This window comes from Schistocerca gregaria, chromosome 1 (assembly GCF_023897955.1).
Source record: "Schistocerca gregaria isolate iqSchGreg1 chromosome 1, iqSchGreg1.2, whole genome shotgun sequence".
Classification (NCBI taxonomy): domain Eukaryota; kingdom Metazoa; phylum Arthropoda; class Insecta; order Orthoptera; family Acrididae; genus Schistocerca; species Schistocerca gregaria.
Window position 1 is genome coordinate 1,153,549,527 of NC_064920.1, and position 20,102 is coordinate 1,153,569,628.

The window sequence follows — 20,102 nt, forward strand, 5'->3', positions numbered from 1 at the left end:
GATCGCCATCTGACTGCTACAGCAAACTGTGGAATGAATATACTTACTTCTCTTTAACATAATTATAAGCTGCTGGTGGAGTTTCATAATACTTTGTGACTGGAATTCTTTAAGTTGAAGTTAATTTAGATTTGATAAAAGCTGAAGCTCAGTTTAGACTTTTCTTTTAAGATAACAATAAATTCCGTAAAGCATTTACGTGAATGATTTTGGGATAGAAAATTCTTAATGCATTTAATCTGGTAGAAGTTAACTATATTCTGAGAACGATCTTGACAAACAATTACAAGGGGTATAGTTCTTTACAAAAATTCTTAAAAAGTAGCGTTGCGCTACATACCTAATTTTCCATCAAAATTACATAACTATATTCTGAGAACGATCTTGACAAACAATTACAAGGGGCATAGTTCTTTACAAAAATTCTTAAAAACTAGCATTGCGCTACATATAGCGAGTGGCTGGCGAGCACATCGCTTCTTTCAAAGTGTTAATTCATACCTCGCTTACAGCGACCTCCTCTCATGTCTCGCTAGCTACGACTGCCTCGTCTCACATCTTACTCGCAACTGCTCGCTTCCAACGCTCAATGCTACAAAAGTGCGGTCTCGCCGCCAACAATGGTTTTTGGTGCAGACAATGCCTGCTACCATTACAGATGTATTACTGCGCGCTGTTTCCCGCTCTTTCTCAAAATGTATCTATGCGCGTTTTCCCGCTCTTTCTCAATAATACACAATGCAATTTAATTAACAAAACAATTTAAATAAGAAACAGTTCAGATAATTACATGCTAAAACAGTTTAAATACGCCTATTACATAATTACATATGCCGCTACTCGGCTTTCTTAAAATTTTACAACGTTGTTGAGTCATATGGACTCAACATAAGTATAAAATTTGATTATAGAAAATAGTTTGAACAAAGTGTATACACAAATGCTTTCATACGAAATGATTTGTCTATCTCTAATAAAGAGAATATGTAAATAGAAAGGGTTTTAGTAGGAATTGTACATCAAGTAAAATTTGGTTCCCTTAAATTTAACAACAAGAATAAGAGTAAATGTGAAAATCAATATACAGATCATATGAAGCAATTGAAAGTTTACATTATGAAACATTTAATTCAAATTGGCATCTCTTAGTACCACAATTAAGGAAGGTACAAAAGGAATTGGATAGCATGGTCAAAGCACTGGCAACTGTCTGTGAATGCACTCAAAAGTCTGTTCCTTTCCCTCACATAGCACAACACCAGGTTTCGCCATGTGGTTCCATCATCGCCTTGCTCCATAGTTTTAGTGTACCCAAACACTAAGTACGTCGTCGAATAGCCTGAGTTGCCGCAGCCACATCAGGATTAAGTTCCATTTCCAATGGTCCATTAAGGTTGGTGGTGTGCATCTTGGTATGCAAACACCTATTGTCGTACATCATACTGTGGTGTGTATCTAGGTATGCAGGCACCAATTGACATACATCGGGCTGTGGTGTGCATCTAGGTATGCAAACACCTCGTCGAGAACATCATTGGTTGAAGTCACGTGTTTCACAATTCACTGATTCTGTGCTCAATAACCATGGGGATGCACAGGAATTAAGGTACGGGTAAAATTGTTTTGGGAATGGGTTCACGGACATTGTTGGTACCATAATTTGACTACCAAATAATTTTCCCTATGACAAAATATGTTGTGTCGTAATTTGTAACAATATGTAGTTTTAATTTAAGAATTCTTCCAGAAAATTATTCCCATATATAAAAGACATAAAAGTTCCTACTTATTCAGTATTTGATAGTATACAGATTTGTTATAGACAAGTACATTATTACTTATTCTGTATTTACATATCTTAGTTTCTTACATCATTAATTATAAATTTTGTTGACAATGCATTTCTTGACTTACTGTCCTAAATTTTTATCTTCCATTCAGGGGTGTAGTCGTCAGTTATGAGTATCGTCAAATGTCAGGTCATAATATACAATAAAATTACTGTCATAAAATTATTTAAAGTATTCTTTTGCAGCTGAAAATTAAGGTAAACATTATTCTGGTTAGACATTGTAATGTGTGGTCCCCATCCATAGTGTTGCAATGTGTCACATGCTAGCAAAATTATTTCTTAACATTATACATTTCTTATATACTAACATAACATACACATTCTTCTTCTGCATCTGTGTCAACTCTCTGCATAACCTGTTATAAACATTCAGCATTAATTAACGTCAGCGCACGGCATGACTTATTATAAAACATTCAGTATTAATTATCGTCAGTGCACGGCATGACTTCAATAAACATCTTCCGGTACTTCTCGTCCGCTCCTGACATGACCTATAAAACACTTTATCATAATATTAACTGCTGCAAAATCACGTCAGCTCCCGGCATGACCTATAAAATTTCTGTAATGACAATTAGCGTCAGCTATCTGCGTGACCTAAAGATTCACATCCTTATTCTAACTAAAACTACGTTTCATTTTGATGACGTGTGACAACAATGCTGCATTCTGGAATAAAGAGTACATGTTAATGTTACCACTAAAATAATTGATTAATGAACGATCTATATTATCAGTTTAGCTATTGCAAAAATCGACATTTTCTTAAGTAATTATGTCATGTTATAAAAAAAAATTTCTTTCATTTATGAGCTCTCAGTGCACAAATTCATACGTCGTGTCGTTGTCTGCATGTTCTCTTTAAGTTAGGAAATGTTTCTCGTGTTTTTATTTGTCTTGGCTGGCGTAGCATCATTAAGTACTGCTGTGTTCTTTAAGGTACGGTGAAATATTAGCGGCCCGCTGCGTGTCGCGGCTTTGTTTGTTACTGAAGCGCGCTGAAACTACCATTGTTGCATACTTACGTGTCACGCCGTCCTTTCGTCAGCTGAAATGCAAAAATTTAAGTCAAGAAATGTTTCACGTTGGATACATGATGATTCCCTAATGATTTCTTCTTACGTAGCGTTTCCACATGCACTACATTAGCGTGTGGAATATTACGAACTCTGTAAGGGCCTGCATACAGAAGTTCGAATTTACGGCATCTGTGCTTACCTTTGTTGGAAAGAAAATGAGTGCGAATCAGTACTTTGTCGCCAATCTCGTACTTCTGTAGTCGACTTACCTGCTTCTGTTGTTTCTTCCGCCGATCTGCAGCTCTTTTAGTGTTTGCTAATGCTGTGTCTATTATTCCTTGATCGATCATTGCTCGTAATTCTTTCTTAACTGCTTCTGTGTGTATGTGTGTGATTGGATAATGCTTTGCTTTGAAAGTCTCGTGTGGTTTCACCTGAAATTCGTACATAAATCCTGTCATTGTTCCTGGAACATTGGCAAAAACTGCTTTGTGTTGTACCAGAATATTTTCAAGTTCTGTGCGTTCTGCGTCGCATTTTGCTACACTATTGTCTACCTTGCGTGTAATTGTCTCGAACATATTGTACTCCTGTTCCTCTACCAAGTCATTATTAAGTGTGTTCGTGTATAGTGCGATATAACAATCGTTATCTTGAGAATCAGTAATAATCTCGATCCTGTGCATATTTTGTTCTTCGGAGGATACTGTGTTTTGAAATCTTACGATCACTTCCCTGTTTTCCTTTTGTAGTGTGAGGTATGACGATTTGAAGTCAATCTTCGCATCGTACTGAACAAGAAAATTTATTCCTAATATCATGTCTGTTGTTAAATTCGGAACTATCCAACAATCACTGTGGAACGTTTCCCCTGCAAAAACAAATGTTAATTGTGTCTGTCTTTTAACTTCAATGCCTTTTCCTGCAAAAGCTCCCTTGACCTTCGTTCTGTTTAAAGGAAATACTGGGTAATCATTATTGCTATTGCATCTGTTAAATGTGTCTTCGTTAATTACGCAAATAGGTGAACCTGAATCAATTATCGCTAAAATATTGTGCGACTGTAAATTTATCTCTATTATTGGGTGATATATTGTTTTCTGTAGGATTGGTTTTTCCTGTAACAATGTGTCTCTCACGTCGTCAAATGTAATGGCATTTTCGGTCGTTATGTTTTCTCTGTGTGATTTCATAGTATCGACATTAACAGATTCATTGCAGGTTTTCTCTAGTCATAATTCTTCCGATCTGTGATTTTCAGCTTGGGAGTTTGGTATGTGTTCTATCAACTGTACAGTTCTGCCGTTTTGATTATTAGCAGTGTCTGGTGGATGAAATCTGGTGTCTGGTACATTCATACGGTAACGCAGCTATTGGGCCCTGTTGTAGTTTCCGTTAAAATTGTCATTGTGGAACGTCCTCGGCGGTCTGTGTTCGTTTTCTTTTCTCCTGTCGTTATAACTGTGACTGTACGGCAGCCCACCTGCACCCCGTAGAAACGTTTGTTTTTGTTCATTTTGCGGTCGACCCGCGTAATGGCCTTCCCCGGTCGCATTATCTGAGCGATGATTCATATGGAAATTTGACCTATTCGGTTGCGTGTTAAGTCTCGGATTCTGTTGCTGTCCTGAATATAAATTTACCGTGTCAGTATAATGTTTTTCATTACTCCTGTTTTCGTTGTCATTTTCGCTGCGAAAGCGTTTACTCGGATTGTTATTACCAAATCGTGTTTGTTCAAAAGTAGCTGAGTTTGTTTGTTTTCCGTTCTGTCGTGAAAAATTTTTGTTAACAAATGCGTAGTCTGCCTGGTGTGCTTCTAATAGTTGTAAGATGTCTCTAAAAGCGGATACATTGTCCTTTTGTTGCCCTGTCAGTAATGACACTTTCAAAGCTCTGGGCAGTTTTGAAATGCAAAGCTGTATTAATGCCGATTGACTGTATGGCTCGTTGAGGTACTGGTTCTGTTCCACCATGTACTCGAAAAATTGTGTGATTGTTGGAAAGGTAGAATTTTCAAAGTTTGGCAAACTAAGTAGCCGATCTTTGATGCTGTTTTGTGTAGTGTCAGACCAATATGCTGATAAAAATGCTTCCTCAAATGCTTCTACGGAAAAACATTGTCTAGCAATTGGTCGCAATCGTCGTGCTGGTTCTCCTTCAAGAAAACTGACAATAAATTCTAACTTATGTTGTACTGGCCATGATGGTGGAAGTGCTCCCCTGAACTGTTGGATAAAATCCAACGGATGTATTTGCGCCCTGTCGTTTTTAAATGTTTTAAACTTTCTAACTGAAGGAAAATGTTTGTGATCAAAACTGTCATGTCTGTGTGTGTAAGTGTTGTCGTATTGTCTTGAATATGGATTCGGGTGTCTTTCTTCCTGGGTAAAATCTCTTACTCTCTGAAGTCTACCAACATTATATGTATTATGGATCTGAGGCATTTCGTAACGGTGTGTGTTCTGTTGAAAATGATTATGTGCGGCGGTTTCTTGTGCGTCCGCTATCTCTTGCTGTAGAGAATTTATTTGCTGATGCAATGAATCATTACGCGATTTTAGATCTGTGATAGTTTGTTGTATATTTGTCAATGGCGTGTTATTACTATTAGAGTTCTGTTGCACTGGGACTGGTGCAGTGTCGTCTGATCTCTCGTCATTGTTAGTATCTAAAAGATCTATTCTTGTAGTGAGTTCATTGATCTTTTCTGTCAGTTCGTTTCGTAATTTACGGTTGCTTTTGGTGACTTTCTTAAAATCTGCCTTTAAATTTTCTGTGTCATGGTTAATTTCTATGTGTTCTATTTTGTCAGTTAGTGTCTGAACGTCCTCTGTTAATTTATCTTTAACATTCTGGATTTCAGTGTCTGTAGAAGTTTTCACATCGATTGTCTGTGTTTGGATTTCTGTAAGCCTGTCTTGTATTTGATTATTTGTTTCTTTGACCGTTTCGATTTCTTCCGAGATCGACTGTATGTGATTGTCTACATATGTTTTGCCCTGGGCAAACACTTTCTTTTTGTCGTCCTGACGCTGTTTAGTGATTGTTTGTAGTAATTCTTTTCGTTCTTTATCCTGCGATCGCACCAGTTTACTGTGACGTATCAAACAGTTTTCTGTGTGATTGTTAAAACGTTCATCAATCTGAGCGTTTTGTTTAGCAAAGTTTTCTGTCATTGTTTCCCGTATACTAACTGCAAATGTTGCTTGGTTATCGGATATTTCTTGAATTTTGTCGTGTAATTCTTGTGTTGATTGTGAACATTTTTCAGCGACTGTTTGAATTTCTACTTTGATTTCGTGTTTTAGATTTTGGTACATCTTGTCTAATTTCTGATCTGTGTGTGCGTGTTCTGCCTTAATTTCGTTTTTTTAGATCTTGTGACCTTTTTTCTAATTCTTGTGACCCTCTGTTAAAGTTTTGATTCATGTCTTGTCTCATTTGTAGCAAAAATGCCATTATTGGATCCGTTTCGGATTGACTTCTGTGTGTATTTGTATTCGTTGTTAAAGGCTGTAGATCTGTGTTCATTTGAACATCCTCAGATGATTGTGACTGCGTCACGTTTTCCGTAATTTCTGAATTTTGGTCATGAGAACTGTTGGATCTGCTACGCAGGTTGTGTAGCTGTGTACCGTTTGAATCTAAATCAGTGCTTAATGGAGTCTCTCTGTCTGACTGCATTGTAGTGGTTTCGTTACTGAAACTGTTATGTCTACTATGCGGAATTTGTGACTGTGTACCGTCTGTTGCATTTAATGCCAAATTATTTTGCACTACCGTTTCATTGTCTGTGGGCATTTCTGAAGTTACTTGTTCGTTAAACGCTTCCATATTGTTACAGTTATTAAATGTCTGTTCACCTAACGTTTCAGAATCAGGGTTTTCACACGTATTATTACTGCCTATTCCAGAAAAGAATCTCTCGTCAGTATTTTGTACAGTTTTATCAGTTTGAGAACGAGTAATTATTCTGCGGGACATTGTCTATAATCATCACACGCAACAAAAAGTTTTATCAGTTTGAGAACGAGTAATTATTCTGCGGGACATTGTCTATAATCATCACACGCAACAAAATATATCACTGTTCAAAGCGGATTCAACACTGAACAAACACTTTTCAACGCCGAATCAATAAAGCAAACAGAATTGCCGATGACCTGTGAATAAAAGTTATACACTTTAGTATATGCGTTGCGCCACTTAACAGTAACTTATTCACACTATTATCAAAGTCAGTATATTCATATCCACAGTAGATTCACTAAAATGTCGTACTGAATGGATATCGCCAAGTGAAACCTTCCCGTCTAATATTGGATGAACGTTTGCTTGCTGACTGAACGCTGCGTCTCTTAAAATCTTTTAACTGCTGTTCTGTCAAGACTACCTGCTGATTATTACGACGAAACATAAAATGTGTTGTCGCCGTGGCCCTCAGTCGTTACCTGAAATTATTAAGACTGATTCTTACCTTTAATTATTTATACTGGATCGCCATCTGACTGCTACAGCAAACTGTGGAATGAATATACTTACTTCTCTTTAACATAATTATAAGCTGCTGGTGGAGTTTCATAATACTTTGTGACTGGAATTCTTTAAGTTGAAGTTAATTTAGATTTGATAAAAGCTGAAGCTCAGTTTAGACTTTTCTTTTAAGATAACAATAAATTCCGTAAAGCATTTACGTGAATGATTTTGGGATAGAAAATTCTTAATGCATTTAATCTGGTAGAAGTTAACTATATTCTGAGAACGATCTTGACAAACAATTACAAGGGGTATAGTTCTTTACAAAAATTCTTAAAAAGTAGCGTTGCGCTACATACCTAATTTTCCATCAAAATTACATAACTATATTCTGAGAACGATCTTGACAAACAATTACAAGGGGCATAGTTCTTTACAAAAATTCTTAAAAACTAGCATTGCGCTACATATAGCGAGTGGCTGGCGAGCACATCGCTTCTTTCAAAGTGTTAATTCATACCTCGCTTACAGCGACCTCCTCTCATGTCTCGCTAGCTACGACTGCCTCGTCTCACATCTTACTCGCAACTGCTCGCTTCCAACGCTCAATGCTACAAAAGTGCGGTCTCGCCGCCAACAATGGTTTTTGGTGCAGACAATGCCTGCTACCATTACAGATGTATTACTGCGCGCTGTTTCCCGCTCTTTCTCAAAATGTATCTATGCGCGTTTTCCCGCTCTTTCTCAATAATACACAATGCAATTTAATTAACAAAACAATTTAAATAAGAAACAGTTCAGATAATTACATGCTAAAACAGTTTAAATACGCCTATTACATAATTACAAGGGTCACTGTAGACCATTTTTATATTTTTTTCTTTTGTGAGACTTAAATTTAACCTAGATTATAGATGTGATATGGCATAGGTCATCCTTCGATCCATTGTAGAACTTGGAAACCCATTCAGGGAATATTCGTTCACATTTTTGTTGAAGGCAGTTGGTTTTTACCATCCTGTATTGAAACATTTCCTTTTATCTATAGTGCAATTTATAAATGATGTTTTGTGAGTAGAATAAAATTTCCAATGGTAAACTTAACTGCTTTTTCGACGTTATTTTACCAGCTAACTAAAAATAGGAAAGCCTTGAACCCCTTCCACTAAATTTAGTCAGTATTAAGATTCTTTTACAGGGAGTGCAGTGGAGCTGACGCTGAGATCATTATGTATTTGGTTATATCATCGCTAGTCTCACTGAACTCTTCTGAATTCTACATGTCATGTGTGGTCTGGCGTCTCCTTACCAGCAACAGGTCCCAGGTTCAAACTAGTTAATTCCCTAAAAAACACGCTCAGAGCGTCGTTGCGCGAAAGTGGTAGGGAGACACGATATAGAACAATCAGACACCACCATGAATGTTTAGAATCATCATCAACGGCGTCAAGACTGATTATGCCTTTCAGCGTTCATTCTGGAGCATAGCCCCCTTATAAAATTCCTCCATGATCCCCTATTCAGTGCTAACTTTGGTGCCTCTTCTGATGTTGAACCTATTACTACAAAATCATTCTTAATCGAATCCAGGTACCTTCTCCTTGGTCTGCCCCGACTCCTCCTACCCTCTACTGCTGAACTCATGAGTCTCTTGGGTAACCTTCCTTCTTCCACGCGTGTAACATGACCCCACCATCTAAGCCTGTTCGTCCTGACTGCTACATCTATAGAGTTCATTCCCAGTTTTTCTTTGATTTCCTTATTGTGGACACACTCCTGCCATTGTTCCCATGTACCTGTACCTGCAATCATCCTAGCTACCTTCATATCCGTAACCTCAATCTTGTTGATAAGGTATCCTGAATCCACCCAGCTTTCGCTCCCATACAACAAAGTTGATCGAAAGATTGAACGGTGCACAGATAACTTAGTCTTGGTACTGACTTCCTTCTTGCAGAAGAGAGTAGATCGTAGCTGAGCGCTCACTGCATTAGCTTTGCTACACCTCGCTTCCAATTCTTTCACTATGTTGCCATTCTGTGAGAATATGCATCCTAAGTACTTGAAACCGTCCACCTGTTCTAACTTTTTTCCTCGTATTTGGCACTCAATCCGTTTATATTTCTTTCCCACTGACATTACTTTCGTTTTGGAGATGCTAATCTTCATACCATAGTCCTTACATTTCTGACCTAGCTCAGAAATATTACTTTGCAACTAAGTCTTCCGCATATGCAAGACTGCTTATTTTGTGTTCACATATCTTAATCTCACCCAGCCAGTCTATTGTTTTCAACATATGATCCATAAATAATATGAATAACAGTGGAGACAGGTCGCAGCCTTGTCTTACCCCTGAAACTACTCTGAACCATGAACTCAATTTACCGTCATCTCTAATTGTTATGAGTGGAACAGGGAATTGTATCTATGCATTATAGATCTAGAAAAGGCATATGACCTGGTTCTTAGGAGGAAGTTATTGTGTGTTCTACGAGATTATGGAATAGGAGGCAAACTTTTGCAAGCAATTAAAGGTCTTTACATGGATAGTCAGGCAGCAGTTAGAGTTGACGGTAACTTGAGTTCTTAATATAACGAACACAAACCCGTCGTAATCGGAAAAATGAATAACATCTGGCAAATTTTGCAACATGAAACAATTCAGTAGAGAAACACCAAGATTCTGTTGTATGAATGAAAAAATTCGATTACCATCACTGGAAGCACCTCAGCACGGACTTTTACATTACATGATCGGGGAAATTCCAGAATCAAAAGGTTTTTTTTTTTCAAAATATGGAAGCGCACAACTCCTACCTTGATTTCTTTAGGCGTCTCGGTGTCTCTTCGATCAACACTAACAGTTATTATGTTTGCTCCATACAAGGACAAATCTATCACAATGTGGGATCTTTACTACTACTACCCAATGAAGACCACAAATTTCTGCAAGTATATTTAATTGGAAATGAAGGAACAGAAATTGATCAACAATGCACAAATATTAATGAATTGAGACGAGAAGCAGTCTAAGATGTACAGAGGATCCTACACAATCTAAAAACCAGATGAAAACAGTCTCGATCGCGCTTTCAGATTTTTTATGTGTTAGCAACCGTTTCGACCCTTTCCTGAGATTTCTTCAGGCTTTGGACCGCCACTATGGCTGCTGGTGGCAGCAGACAAAACGAGATCTTTAGAAGTAAGGTTTTCACTGCAGTTACAAGACGGTCACTTCCAAGCAGTTCTATGCTTGCCGCTTAATGACCACAGACAATGAAACTTACAATCACATTCTCCAACACTTGCCGTTTACTCTAGCAATTCCTGGTAGATACCCGCGCAAAAAATAGAAACGGGGTGGACGCTTTACATAAGACTGAAACAGAAGAAACTGCGCATGGAAGAATACATCCATCTTCGAGATGCAATTACAAATGATGGAAACGTTGACGACATTGGAAGAGTGGTAATCTTACCCCTTCATCATACATATGAAGTCCCAGACACGTGCAGTAATATTCGTGCATTCAAGATGCCATGGCCTAAATCGGATAACGAAATGAAAAATGTTATTTATAAACAAGTATTGTAAATAGTTGGAACATGTTTTGAATAAAAATTTTTGTACCTCCTATACTTTAAAGTTTATCCTTGTATTCCAACTACCAACAATCTGATATCAACTTCCTGAGAGAATCCTCGTACCCCAGCTACATCTTCATACAAATCTGGCTAGTGAAAGAAAAAGTAAAACAAATCTTTGCTCGCCGATAATACGTTGTGCCGTTCGCACCTGGGTCTTCGTGGTGTTCTGGATGAGAGGATACTTACTTTGGCGGTATGTACTCTTCCTTCTACCTATGTAATTCATAGTCGTAGCAGCGATATGTGCTTGTAAGGAATGCTACTCTTACGAGATTGAATATAGTACTGCTGGCGGCATCAATGAGAAACCAACGGGCGCGGCAAACGAAGAGTTAGTCGGTGCTGGACTGGACTGCGCAGAGCCATGGTAGGCCATGCAGCGAGATGGTTCTCGCGTTTTAGTTGTGGCGCACACTATCGTAAAGTAACGTGCAATGTGAAATATTTATGTGGTGGAAAGTTGTCGATATTAATAAATTGTGGTGAAGTTAATGGATTCAATAAGTTCGTAGCTGGAGAAACCTTATTCATTATGGTTAGTGTTTACTAGCCCACAAAGCACTACATTACAAATAATAGGAATATTATCGCGTCATCTTAACTGTAAGGAAGGTCCTATGTATTCGAAAGGATGTGAGTGTACCATTACATATATCGCTTTGTGATAATAAGTAAAATTGGCAGCAAAATGTTCTTAAGTGTCTGGAGGGCAATCCATCGTTAAGGGCTTTTGGTGTGAGATTAGTACATTTCCCTTCGCTTATGCAGGCTCGGTAGGGTACAATGATGGGTCTGTCTGGTCGCTGCATTGTGAATACGTGACGGCTCAAGCTCTCCCTTGCTGGGCTGCTGGTTTCCCTTGGATACATATTATTCTTTTCTTTTTAATTAAAAATGAAATTCCTCCAGCTGTACTTAAAAATTTTTATATATTTCGCTACTAGTTTCAGCGTCAACGCCATCTTCAGGCCCGTACACTTTGCTGGGATCAGTTGTGTGTGGCTGAGTCTAGAATTCCACGGTGAGATCAACGCGTGCTTCCCGCCACGTGTTGATCTCACCGCGGACTTCTAGACTCAGCCACACACAACTGATTTCAGCAAAGTGTAAGGGCCTGAAGATGGCGTTGACGCAACGCCGAAACTAATAGCGAAGTAAATTTAAAAAATCTTAAGTACAGCTGGAGGAATTTCATTTTTAATTAAAAAGAAAAGAATAATATGTATCCAAGGGAACTTCGCTCAAACGATCCTTTGTACTTTCGCTCACTTAAGCGTGCATTGAGGAAATCGATTCCTTAAATTTGTCCACAGGCAACTTGTCTTCTATTTGAGTATCAAATGAATTATTGCTCACAGATTTATTTCGAGAAAATATCCATTTTACTTGAGAAGCAAATTAGAAAAAATAAATCGAGTGCTTAAAAGAACTGATTTGTTTCCCGCCCCCCCCCCTTTTCTATAGCCCTACAAAAAATTAGGTCATGTGACCCATAAATGTACATATAGAGTGACATCTATTGAACTATATGAAAAAAAGTAAACTAGTTACAAAGTAGGACTTGCACCCACATGTAAACGCCTCTATAGATATTCGGATTTAGGTTATGAGATGTTCGATATGCCTGCCGTGATTGGCGATAATGTGGCGCATACGAATAGCGAAATTCTGCATGACCCACGTAAGTGTCGGAACACCGATGCTGTCGATGAGCTCCTGAGTGGATGTTTTCAGCTCAACAATAGTTTTGGGGCTATTGATGTACATCTTGTCTTTAATATAGCTCCACAAAAAGGAGTCGCATCTGTTCAGATCCGGGGAATATCGCGGCCAATTGAGGGCCATGGAAATGGCCTCTGTGCATCCCGGAGCCACAATGCAGCCCACAAAGTGCTCCTCCAGGACCTCATACACTCTCCTGCTTCGATGAGGTTGAGCTCCGTCCTGCGTGAACCACATCTTCCACCGATCAGGCTCGCTTTGGATAATGGGTATGAAATCGTGTTCAAAAACTCGCCATTGCCGAGCCCTGGCACGTCATGTCCACAAAGAAGCTAACGTACTAGGTGCACATGTCAAGGATTGACGCTACATTAAGGGGAGCCGGAGGCGGTCAAATCCAAAAAGTTACGATTTTTGTTTTTTGCTACTGAAAATTAATTGGAACATTCCGCTTTAATGTAAACTTTGAATTATTGTTCTACTCGCCCTAGAAGTGGAGGTATTACCATTTTTCCCCACGCCTGCAGAGGAAATGGGTGGCCGCTGAATGCATCTAACACCTTCTCGTGACTTCCTGGCGAACTGCTTGGGATTTTCTCGGCCTGTTACGCATACAGCGCCTAATGTTACGCACACAGAGAGTGTGCAAAGGTTGTAGTTGAAAAGTTGGAATGCATTGGGCATGTGCAAAAGCGTATGGGTGCACGGTTTCGAAGGCTCAAACAAACTTTGGGTTCAAGTAAGCTCAGTGATGGAAAGACAATAGGAGGGAGAGGCAGGCTTACTGATGAGGTGATTGAACGTCTACAGAGATACTATGGGTATGCTATAAGGCAAAATACTAGTAATGTTAGTGACATGCGAAAAGCAGTGTGGGCATTGTTCCTTCATATTGCCTCTTCCAATGAATACCCTCAACAAGGCCTGTGCCCAAAATGTTCCTGGTGCAAATATAATGCAAAAAAGGACTATGATCACAAACATGGTTTGCCAGCAGCTGTGATAAATGCAATAAAACCAATTTTTCATGACTTAGCACAGCCAGAATTGTTACACAAATGTCTACACGGAAAGACGCGGAATCCTAATGAGAGCGTAAACAATTTGATTTGAAAAGTGATTCCTAAAAGGGTGTTTGTAATCATAAAAACACTGCACTTTGGCATTTATGATGAAATAGCAACCTACAACCAAGGGAACAGTGTGAAGTGTGAAGTTCTGAAGGCATTAGGATTTGCAGATGGGGTGAACACTGTACGAGCACTAAGAAATATTGACAGAGAAAGGATAAGAGGAGCAGGAAGAAGAGAAAGGCGTATGAAGTATGATGGAACAACAGGCCAGAAAAGAAGACAGAAGAGGAAGCTTTTGGAGGATGAAGAAGAAGACCCTGATAATCCATCCTATAGTGCAGGCATGTATTGAGAATCTTTGATAGCCATTTCCCGTAAATTAGAATTTTTCGAATATAAGGAACATTTTCTCAAAATCCACTCAAGCTAGAGAGATGAAATTTTTATACAGCCTTCCTAGTGGTCAAACTTACATTGTAACACAGCCATTTGGCAATATGTTCAGTAGTTTCATTTCAGTTTAATTATAAAGCAATTAATTGTAAAAAAAATTTGGGTCATTAATAAAAAAAATTGGAAGGAAACTAGAAAAGATACTCCAAAATCCCTGTGTCATAACTGCGATACTAAACCACTATAAACGTAAAAAAAATTCAAATTTTTCTGTTTGGTAGTTTATTCATAAATGTTCCTCAAACTTAGTGATCTTAACACGGGCAGTATAGGCGCCTCCGGCTCCCCTTAAAGGCAGATTTTCGTTACCAAAGGTGCTCTAAGACCCTGAAAGCAACTTAATCTTCAGATGCGCCCAAGAAGAACAGTGCTTTGCTTAGAACTGGACGTAACGTTATTTAGTAGCGGATAGGAAAGGAACCGAGAACTGTGTTAATTTTTAATTTCGAGAAGGAACTTTAAAATTACCCACAGGTATCAGTTATGATGAACAGTGACTGTTGTCTACATCCACATGAATACTTTGCAAAGCACATGTAAGTGTCTGGCAGAGGGTTCATGGAACCAAAGATGTTCAGATGTGTGTGAAAACTTATGGGACTCAACTGCTAAGGTGATCAGTCCCTAAGACCACACACTACTTAATCTAAATTAGCCTCAGGACAAACACACACACCCATGCCCGAGGGAGGACTCAAACCTCTGCCGGGACCAGCCGCACAGTCCATGACTGCAGCACCTTAGACCACATTTTTTTTCTTTTTTTTTTTAAATCTCACTTTGTTCGCTTTGGTTCGTTACATCTGCTTGGGGCGAACGTCGTAGGACATCCGTTTAAGTTCGCTGTTGATCGATTAACTCAGTTTTTTTGTTACAGAGGGCAGCTAACCCTCTTACCGAACACGCTGAGCTACCGTGCCGGCAGCCGCTCGGCTAATCCCCCGCGGCATCATGGAACCACCTTCACAATTCTCTATTATTCGAATCTCGTATAGCGCACTGAAAGAACGAGCACCTATATCTTTCCGTGCGAGCTCTGATTTCCCTTGTTTTATCATGGGGATCATTTCTCCCTGTGTAGGTCGGTGTCAACAAAATATTTTCGCATTCGAGGGAGAATGCTGGTGATTGTAATTTCGTGAGAATATTCCTCCGTAACGAAGAACGCCTTTGTTTTAATGGTGTCCATCCCAAACCCTGTATCTTTTCAGTGACACTCACTCGTCTATTTCGCTATAAAACAAAACGTGCTGCCCTTCTTTGAACAGTATTACAATGGCCGATACAGTTCAACACGGTAGTGATATTAATAAATAAGGAAGAACTGTTTGAGGATTAATTTAATACCGAATAGAACTGTGAACTTGAGAGTACAACAATTAGTGTAACAGAAGAAAGTAGCATTGGGAATTCAGATTCGACAGCTCATAGCTCAACACCGACAGCTACTCATCAAACGGAAACAACTATTGCTGACAATGATTTAATAGTGCAGATGTCGAAAGAAAAGTTTCGCCAGGAAGCAAAGAGCGCTTACAGTAAGTTATCGGATACAATTAGTAATTTGCGAACAAAACTGATTAATACATTTGATTAAAAGAATGAGGAATTCAGAAAAGAAATTAACAAAAATACCTAATGCACTGAAAACTGAAATTCGTGACTTAAGACACAGGATGCTGAACGAAAAGAACCAAACACTGTGACGAAAGTGGGAAGTGTTGAGGCACTTGACGTGATTGATGGCCATGTGATTATTCAATGTAATAACTGTGCAGAAACGTGATGCGGATGATGCTTACTTGGTATATGAATCATTAAAGGCAGACAAACATTCAACGAAACCGACTGAAACTATCTCGAAATTTGTTTCATGTGGGAGGCTTGTTTGACAAGTGGGGTATCAAGAGAGTAAAACAACAGCATCGCGGGAGAGACTGTCAAAAGTTTGTTATCGATAACGGAAAACTGCCCTAATTCATCCATTGCATACAAAGGGGATAGAACAAATATTAATAATTACAGAGGAATCTCTCTTCTCCCGGTCACATACAAAATTCTCTGGGAATGTTTACTTGATCGAGCCCAGGAACAGTTAGAACCTAAAATTGGTGCCAAGCAGGTTTCAGACCAAACACATCCTGTCCTGAACAAATTCTTAATTTTAAACTAATCCTTAGGGACAAAAGGATTTCTAGTACCAATATTATATGTACATTTGTGGATTTTAAAAAGGCCTACGACTCAGTTGATCGTGAATCTCTTTTCCAAATCTTAAAGGAAAAAGGGCTAGATAATAAAACTCTAACTCTGGTTAAGGAAACGTTATGCGACTCTAGGTCTAATGTTAAATTCGTGGGAGAAATTTCTGAACCATTTAATAAAGACTGCTATTAGCCAGGGAGATGGACTCTCCCCATTACTACGTAACTGTGTTTTGAAAAAGGTAATTACAGAATGGCGAGAGCTAAAGCCGAGTCAAAATGTAGATTAATCAAGGTAGAAGTAATATTAGAGCAGATGGCCCCGTCTTTGAATTGATCTGGCAGTTTTAGCTAGGGATATAACAACAGCTCAAATGCAAATTGAAATTCCTAAAGCGGTTGCGGAAAAAGTAGGACTACAAATAGCATTCGACAAAACGGAATATATGACACGCAACAAACTAGCACCAGAAACTTCCTGTCAGATTAAAACTGTGTGACGGAGCGAGGCAAGTGCTCTACCATCTGAGCTACCCAAGCACGACTCATGCCCCGTCCTCACAGCTTTACTTCCGCCAGTACATCGTCTCCTACTTTCCAAACTTCACAGAAGCTCACTTTCTGGAAACATCCCCCAGGCTGTGGCTAAGCCATGTCTCCGCAATACCCTTTCTTCCGCGAGTGCTTGTTCTGCTAGGTTCACGGGACAGCCTTTGTGTAGTTTGGAAAGTAGGAGACGAGGTACTGGTGGAAGTAATGCAGTGAGGAGGAGGCGTCAGTCATGCTTGGGTAGCTCAGATGGTAAAGCACTTGCCCGCAAACGGCAAGGGTTCCGAGTTCAAATGGTTCAAATGGCTCTGACCGCTATGGGAGTTAACATCTGAGGTCATCAGTCCCATAGAAGTTAGAACTACTTAAACCTAACTAACCTAAGGACATCACACACATCCATGCCCGAGGCAGGGTTCGAACCTGCGACCGTAGCGGTCGCGCGGTTCCGGACGGTAGCGCCTATAACCGTTCAGCCACTCCGGTTCCGAGTTCGAGTCTCGGTCCTGCACTCAGTTTTGATCTGCCAGGAAGTTTCATATCAGCGCACACTCCGCTGCAGAGTAAGAATCTCATTCTGGTAGCACCAAAATTTTTGAACACGAAATATGGAGAAATGAAAAGGATTTTTCAGTTTAATTACATGTGGGAAATCATACAAGTAAACTAAGTTCGCTGTCAAAAAATGGCAATTGCATTCAGATTAACACAAAATATTTATAAGAAAAAATTATTTTGTTAATTCAGTACACTTAGATATTACAGCACTGTACTCAAACCTGAATGTCTTTATGGAGCAGAATTTTTAATTTTAAATAGAGAGAGGGGTAGTGGAGAAATTCAAAAGAAAGAAAGAAATATTATTAAGAATATATTAGTGCCCAAAATTTCTGATGGAAAAACGTACAGATTGAGAAAGAATAAGGAAATAGAAGAATACTCAGACACACATGGTGATAAGAGAAAACGAAGACTTAAATTTTATGAGCACTTGAAAGAATGGCATTCAGCAGGTTGACCAAACAAACAGAATTCTACGAAACAGAAGTAAGACCAAAACCGAGGCAAATAATGGATCTCTGCGATTAAGGAGGACCTTAAAGCAGTCGGTATAGCTGAGGCAGACGTTACAGATAGAAAAATAGTAAGACTAATGATATTTGATTGGAAAACGGGCTGGAACACAATGGTGTGATAAAAGAAAGAGACTTCATTCTGAAAGGATGAAACAAATTTGGAGACAAAAGCTACATTGACTTAGTGTAACTCGCGTGGTGCTATTGGGCCAATAAGTGAATAATAATGATAATAATAATAATGTAGCTTAGCTATTGGAAGACGTACACGAACGAATTTTGCATGCAATTTCAAAACAGTTACAACAAACATCGTTGTAATATAACACATAATGTTTACTCTTCTAAAAGGTGCGATTGTAACAAGAAATTACGAAGATTTAACCTGTCAACTGCATTACGACAAGACGTAACGAAAGTATATTCAGGCAGAGCCATATTTTTCATTTTGCAGAAGCTTGACAGTTTATATTTGAAAACACATTCGAGAACAAAACGTAAAACAAAGGGCACAGCCGGAACTGTGTATAATCTTACAGAAAAGGTACCACATATTACCTTAAACGAAAGACCATGTAGTCCTACTAGCAGTCTATTGTGTTACAATCTCCAGAAAACGAATGTTATATTACGAAGTAGTATTTATGGCTGTATAAGTAACTGTGCATGTGAGTGGAATAATTAGTCATTGATAACTGGTCACAGTTATTTCCGGAAATGCTAAGCAAACGTTTTAAGATGGTGTATTTTAGCAGACGCTACAGCAGAATAATAAGAGTAGAGAGTGATTTAGTTACACGCAATTAACCAGGAACGCGAACTCATTGCGCGCAGTGCGATTGTGCTTTGTTACCAACACTGCAGTAATATTTCTGTTTTTTCATGTCGGCGAGATCTCCAATGGAATGCGACAGGTCGACCCACGGAGCTCTGGGTGGCCCATGTCACATGTCGACTCACTGGTTGCGCTTGTCAACACACCGAGGCGTGCGTGAATCAGCTGTAGCGACGCTATTGTGTCATCGTAGATATTCAGCTGTCACGTCCATTGCGACGCATTTACAGTCCCCCGTCGCGACTATGTAACGGCCCTTCACTTCAAGAAAGTCTGTAATTACGTGTGAATTACAGCTCGACGTACAGTAAATGTGTTCAAATCAGAGTAACTAGTCGTGCGTTTACGTCTATTTTACGTGTTGTTTAGTTCCCAGTGGCGATAATGTCACAGTCCTGTGCTTCCATAAATTATGTGACAGATTGTGAGGTACCGCTCAACATGTGATATGTGTTTAAATGGATTATGCAAAGGCATGTACAAATCTGTAAATTCTATTGTATAAGTAGACTGTACTCTGTATACCAAGTTAATTACTTTCTTTTCTCACAGCAATTTTCAGACCGTAATTGTGTCACTAACCTGTAATACTATACATATTTGCCAGTGCAGGCTTTCTTTGTAGCTTGTACAGTATAATAAACGAATACGATTAATATATAGACCTACCGATTTCCCGCCATGAATTTATTACAAATACCGCAGATAAAGGGCTTTTAATTGTGCAATCTTCGTATTGACTATGAAATGTATTGTATCACTGTTTTCAAGCTTACGACGGGTGTAGTTCAACCGCCTGTTTATATGTAGGTCTACAAAGAACTGCTGTACAGATACATACTTTCACGTATGCAAATATGTATATTTCATATTTCATGTTCAGTCTCATTACGGTGCATGACGTGAACTATGCCTCTTAGCGAATCAGTGAAACATAGAGACTATGAAATGTTAGTTGTATAGAATTACACTGCTGTAGGATTCACATAAACATTTTTTTAATTTTTTTTCTGCCTTTGGTTAGCACAAGTGCTTATGTAGGGACAAGTCGGCCAAGAGCAAAGTTTTCTAAATATTTTTTGTGTCACGTAGTTCATTTTGTAGACATCCTCCTGTACTTTTGTGTCTTCTGACTAAGCTCTGGTAGGTTATGTACAGTAATTATGTGCAATGCATTCAACGCTAT